The sequence below is a fragment of the Rhagoletis pomonella genome, unplaced genomic scaffold (genome assembly GCF_013731165.1).
Source record: "Rhagoletis pomonella isolate Grant_MI unplaced genomic scaffold, Rhpom_1.0 Rhpom_scaffold_00003, whole genome shotgun sequence".
In the NCBI taxonomy this organism is placed as follows: Eukaryota; Metazoa; Arthropoda; class Insecta; order Diptera; family Tephritidae; genus Rhagoletis; species Rhagoletis pomonella.
Genome location: NW_023458557.1, coordinates 42,583,390 through 42,590,164, shown reverse-complemented (window position 1 = coordinate 42,590,164; position 6,775 = coordinate 42,583,390).

Below are 6,775 nucleotides of genomic sequence, written 5' to 3'. Positions count from 1 at the left end.
TCGTCACTAAAAAAGTACTTAAGCTTTGCTAATGCAATACAACAACAAAACTCGAAAGACTGGTCGGGAAAAAAGTACTTAAGCGATGTCAGTTTTCAGTAAGAGCAGAAAGAAATAATGAATGAAAATAAGTTCATTAAGTTAAAGTGAAATAGTGAAATAAGTAGTGAGCTAAAATAATATTTGTGAATAAATATGTTTAAGATAATGTCAAAGGAGTTGTTTAATTAATAATATAAATCAAGTCAAAACTAAAGAGATCAAAGTTTTACTTGACAATGATCAAAGAGATCAAAAATATATATATTTGAGTGCCTAACGTCCACTTTATCTATATATATAAAATTAAGTGGCAAAACTTCCTGTTCGCATACTCCTCCTAGACGGCTTGCCCGATATCAAAGAAATTTTCAGGGGTGATTGGGCTCTGTGTGGAGGGTGCACATAAGAAATTTCATGTGTGTATTTTTGCACGTTTTGCAAAAACAAAAAAAAAAAATTAATTCTGTTTGGCTTTACGTGTTTTTTTCGGATTTCTATCATTCCTAGACGGCTTGCCCGATTTCAATGAAATTTTCAGGGGTGATTGGGGTCTGTGTGGAGGGTGCACATAAAATGAAATTTTCAGAAGTGAAGAAGGGAGATTTTTTCAAATTATATAAATATACGTTATTTGAATATTGAATCAATACACGTTTGAGGAAAGGGTGCGATAGTAGACTCCAGTTATAAGATTATAAATTAAATTTCCAAGAGAAAGTCGGTTCTTTACATATTTTCTAATTACCTTCGAAAATATATTAACTCAAAAAATAAAAATAAACAATGCTTCATAGATCGATTTTTTTTAAATCTAACTTCATAAAGTTCTTTAAAAATATTTTGTAAATGAGGCCATAAGAGCTTAGGGGGAGAGTTACAACACAAAAATACATTTAAGGTGCAGCGAAGCACGTGGACCTTACTTGTTTTCTCGGAGGGGGATTCTGTTGCGAAGAGTTGGCCTTCTGTGGAGCTGAAGTTCGATGTAGTAGTGAATGATTCCTCTGATGACAGCTCCACCAATTAAACGGACTCTTGCAATCCTTTGCGATGTGTGAATACGCTAGGCAGTTCATACACAAGTTGTGTTTTCTGACTAAGTTGAGGCGATCCTCAACTTTCATTGCCAGAAATTTGGGGCAGCCCTTTAGTGCATGAGATTGTTCGGGGCATATTCTGCATGCGGGCTGCGAAAACTGACCGTGGTGTGCCGACACCTTCCTTCCGTACGTCGTTGCGGGTTGGCGATTAGGTACAGGCTTTACTGCTCGTGCACTTCGGATATCGGACACCGTTTCTAACGTCTGGAACCGACTTGTGAGAAAGCTGTCTAATTCCTCCCACCTTGGAATTTCCGCCTTTCTCACAATGCCTTGTTCCCACAACGTCAGCGTGGTATCCGGTAACCGACTCGATACTAAGAACACAAAGATCGCATCCCAGTTCTCGATATTAGTCCCGTACATTTCTAAACCCGATATACAATTATTAACTGCCCGTTGTAAATTTTTAATTTCCGTACCGCGTTCGCTCGTTACCGATGGTAGGTTAAAAAGCGTTTTTAATTGGCTATTTACCATTATCCTCTTATTTTCATAGCGGTCGGATAAATTTTGCCAAGCAGTCGCGAAACCGTCGTTAGTTAAAGGCGATTTTTCACGATATCTTTCGCTTCACCACGGGTTTTTTTATTCAAGTGGTACAAGTACCCGGTAGAGCCGGGGTCAAACGCGAATTGTTAATGTAAATTGCGGTAAACAAATCGCGGAAAGATGGCCAAGACATGTAATCACCGTAAAAAAGTTCTGTGTCACATGGAGGTAAGTGGATACTCGACCCTATTAAGCTGGCATTTCAGGGTACTATTTTAAATATATATATATGGAAAATTTGAAAGTTAGGGGGGCTCGAGCATCCCCTGCCCCTACCTGACTACGCCCATGTACACAAACTATATTCAATTTAAGTTTTATTTATTAAGTCAAGCAAAAAAAAAAACTTTATTATGGCTCGCAAAATTCCACGGGTTATTTGTACTAAGCTTATATCAAAAGACTTTTCTCTCAGTGTACCGCACCCCTCAGGTTCTTATGCGAAAAAAATCTATATAATGTGATCCGTATACGGGCTTTCTGCCTTAACCACTTTTTCTCAGTATTTTAAAAATCTCGTCAAACACTTTAAAGGTGGCGCGGTATAAAACGTAAAATTGTAGAAAAACTCAGGAAAAAGCCAGAAAAGCCATACAAAATTCAATAATTGAGGTTGTCGAAACTTCGACGACTTAATTTGATTTTTGCTCACAACACAAAACAAAAAATACCTTTTTTTAACGAACTCTGAGTTCCGCAATTCGTGGCACAATTTCAATTTCTTTGTTTGTTTTTTTTTTAATATAAAAACACAATGGTGTGTGGATACGGTATTCCAAAAGAATTCCCGCTATTCCTCCACCACTTTACCGGTCGAATTTCCCGAAAAACGGTTTATACGTACCCCGATACCGTTTAATTTTCGGAAATGTTTTTTAAAAAATATATGTATGTATCTGTCTCAGCTTGACAAGGTTGGCCACATTCCTTAATTGTGGTAATATCATAGTATTATGAATATATGAAGCATAAGATGAATATATATGTATGGAAGGGGTGTATATGGTACTCACGCACGGCCTTATGCAATTTCCTCACCCCTTCGCGAATATACGTGCCAAATTTAAAGGCTTACCTTATCTTGCAGCTTACTCTGTTGGCCACTAATGGCGCTGTTCTCCCGCGGTGGGCCACTTGTTGAGGGCCTTGTTGTTGCGAACTTGCTATCGCGGTGGACCACTTGGTGGGGGCCTTGCTGTTGCGAACTTGCTATCGCGGTGGACCACTTGGTGGGAGCCTTGTTGTTGCGAACTTGCAATCGCGGTGGACCACTTAATGGGGGCTTTGTTGTTGCGAACTTGCTATCGCGGTGGACCACTTGGTGGGGGCCTTGTTGTATTTGTAGTTGCAGTTGCTGCGGCTGGAGCGCTGGCAAATTTTTGGTTGCAGTTGCTGCTGCTTTGGCTTTTGCAACTGTCTCGACACTTGTTAGCTGCTTCGTTTCTACAAATAAACCCAATTAGTATTACAAATCTACTTACTACTTCAGATACTTAGTATGCAGCCGCTCGTTCAAAGTTTGTTTTGCTGGTGGTACTCCAGTCGATGGGGCCACTTGACGCCCTTTGCTCCACTCCAGCTCCAAATGGTTGGAAAACCACTCCAACGAGATTTATGGCAACTTACCGGGGTTTTTACCGCAGAACTCCACAGGCAAACACCGATGGCCTACCAACTGTCATTTTGACGAGCAATATGATTGCAAGTTTTTGTGTGTGGACACTTTGATGTCTTGAAATAAGCATTTGCCGCATGACGCCACCAGACAACATACTCTCAATTTCGGTGTTTAAAAACATTTGAATCTTTAAAAAACTTGATGAATAATTTCCTAAAACGTAATCATAAATAATCCAATAGGGAACAGATTTTTATTTTGATTTAATATCGAAATTTCATCGATGTTATCACCAGCACGCTTTCTTTCAAATGAAAATATGGCTGTCAAACGCAGTTTCATTTAATGACATTCGTTGTTGTTAACCATTTGACTTTTAATAAAATTATGAAGTTTCATCAAATTCATGCTACCTGGTCACTAGAAGAAATATTTTTTTAAGCAGAAGATTTTATCAGTATATTCAAAGATGTGGAATATGATGAATTAGAAAATTATGCCGGCTACATGATTTCGATAATGGGGTTGACGATACCTACGTACCAAATTTTAAGCAAATCGCACCATAAATAGGATTTTTTCAAATAGATCGGTCCCTGATCCACGTCCCCGAAAAAAAGATCCTATATGCTAACCTAGTCAAAAAGCTACCTACGTACCAAATTTTAAGTAAATCGGAAAATACATAGGATTTTTTCGAATAGATCGGTCCCTGGTCCACTTCCTGGAAAAAAGGATCCTATATGTTTATCTAGGCAAAAAGCTACCTACGTACCAAATTTTAGGCAAATCGGACCATAAATACGATTTTTTCGAATAGATCGGTCCCTGGTCCACTTCCCGGAAAAAAGGATCACCTACGTACCAAATTTTAAGCAAATCGGACCATAGATAGGATTTTTTCGAAAAGAGCGGTCCCTGGTCCACTTCCCGGAAAAAAGGATCCTATACGCTAATATAGGCAAAAAGCTACCTATGTGCCAAATTTTAAGCAAATCGGACCATAAATACGATTTTTTCGAATAGATCGGTCCCTGGTCCACTTCCCGGAAAAAGAGGATCCTATATGCTAACCTAGGCAAAAATCTACCTACCTACGTACCAAATTTTAAGCAAATCAGACCATAATAAGATTTTTTCGAATAGATCCGTCCCTGGTCCACCTACCTGAAAAAAGTATTTTTTTTTAGCCTAAAACATGGTGGTTGCTCAAAGCTATTTATATACAAAATTTCATTAAAATCGGAATAGCCGTTAGCGAGATTACCTGTTACAAAAGAAAGGACTTCTCTTTATATAATTAATATACACATTGTTCCTATTGAACTGTCGTTGCGCGTGGACGCGTTTTTTCTACGTTCTCTGGTCGTTTCCATAGCTGTTGTTTCTTTTTTCCTGCTAACTCTAATTCGTAAAATGAGTGACAACATACATGTGTACATAAACTATCAGAAAGCAGAAATTGTGTGCCTTTCTATTTGAGACAGTTACTACGTTTATACGCACTGAATAATCGACTTAATTGAAAGCGCATTGACACCGTACACATTTCGCTCTAGTGTTTACACTTACGGCTTTATATCGGCATCAAAGTAACCGTCTTCAAAAGCAAACAAAATCAGCTGTTTTCATTCGACATTTTATAAGTTAACATAATGGAAAGTGATAAAAATCTAGTTTTATTCGGCATTATAAAATCGTGGCAAAGAAAAAGAACGATTATTATTAATCAGCTTTTAAATACTGATGCGATTATTTGGAATTTGAGCGGAAACGCCTAACCTTCAATTCGCTTTGAGTGAGAGCGGTGTTTATACACTCTTTCTAACTGTCTGGAAAAATAAACTACCGATTTGAAATGGAGTGTGAACCAAAACACTTCGCTCTTTCAAAGCGAATTGAAATTCAGTTTATACATATGTTTTGAATCGCGGCGAAATGAATTAAAGCGACTTATGCATGCGTATAAACGTAGTAAGTGACTCTAATTCGTAAAGTTCTGAACACATTGAAAACGACGAGCTACAGACCACAGCTTCCAATTTGTTATCTTCATTATCTAAACGCTTTGTCGATGGCGACATGATTTCTTTGAACGCGGCAGCGACGTCATGAATTTGTATGAGTTTGACATAAAAGAAGAGGAAGAACCTTATCTGTCGCCAGAAAAATAGAAATAGATCTAATCTGGCCACAACCACAGCCGTCGCGTAGCCCGGTCGTCGCCAAAATAATTATCTACATAAGAGTACGTGTTAAAATAATTTGACAGCTGTGGTTTGTAGCTCGTCGTTTTCATTGTGTTCGGGCTATAATATTTAATATTTTTGCCTGCTATTTTTGTACTAACAATGCCGTGTGTATGTGCAAATAAGGTAGAGCGTGCACAAGATAAAGTGCAGTGCAATGAGTGCAATGAGCTTTTTCACCTAAGCTGTGTTAACCTTCTGCCAGCTGATCTTGAGTTTTTGCTAAAAACGGGTAAGCAATTTCACTGTAATCGGTGTGTTGCCGACCGGCGTCATTCTCTTCGTTTGCCTCCACCACCCAACAACACGGATGAGTGTAATGCTAATAATATAGAGCAAAGTGAGCTAATCAAGTTGGTCAAGCAACACACATCTAAGCAATCAATTGCTTTAGAGGCAGCACTAAACGAAATCACCGCTCTTAAAGAAGAAAATACTCGCATGGTTGCTGCAGTCAATTCTCTGCGTGAAGACAATTTGTCACTCGTCAAACAGACAGAATCACTTGAAGCTGAAGTTCGCTCCCTGCAAAGTAAATTCCGCTTTGATGAGTTGCTGTCGGCGTTCTCCTCTCTTGCTAATTTAATCAAGGCGTCTCGCGACATCAACAAGTGTACCGACGCTAAGTTTCAAACTACCAACAACCAGTGTTGCCACAAGATTTTTTTATTTTTTACCAAAATCACCAGAAAAAGTTACCAAATTCGACAAAAAATTACCAAACTTATTTTATGTGCTGAAGTATACATACATATGTTTGTACATATATCTGAAGACAAGAAGCTTTCCAGGCAATCAGCGCTCCATTACGCTATAATTTTTATATCTGCGTGGGCGCTGAAAACTACAACACCAGAAATGCTTGGTTAGGATTTCAAAACTAAGTGTGGCCGAAGAAACAAATTTGTCGATTGCGTGTCGTTTTATGAGCGTGGTACTGTCTCATGGCTCAGAATAGTATGTTTTGCATTTGGATATATGTACACCTCCATTCATACAAAGCTCAGGTCACAAAACAACTGAAGGCATATGATCATTCGCAGTGTCATGGATACCGTTCATTGCAACAGAGGATTATCAGACATATAAGTAATTTCCCGTAGAGGGGATTTCATTCATCCGACTTGGCCTTATTGGACCTTTTTAATGAGGCTACTCGGATGGCCGTATTTATACGAATACTTAAACCTTAAAATTTGGAGCACTTTAAAATC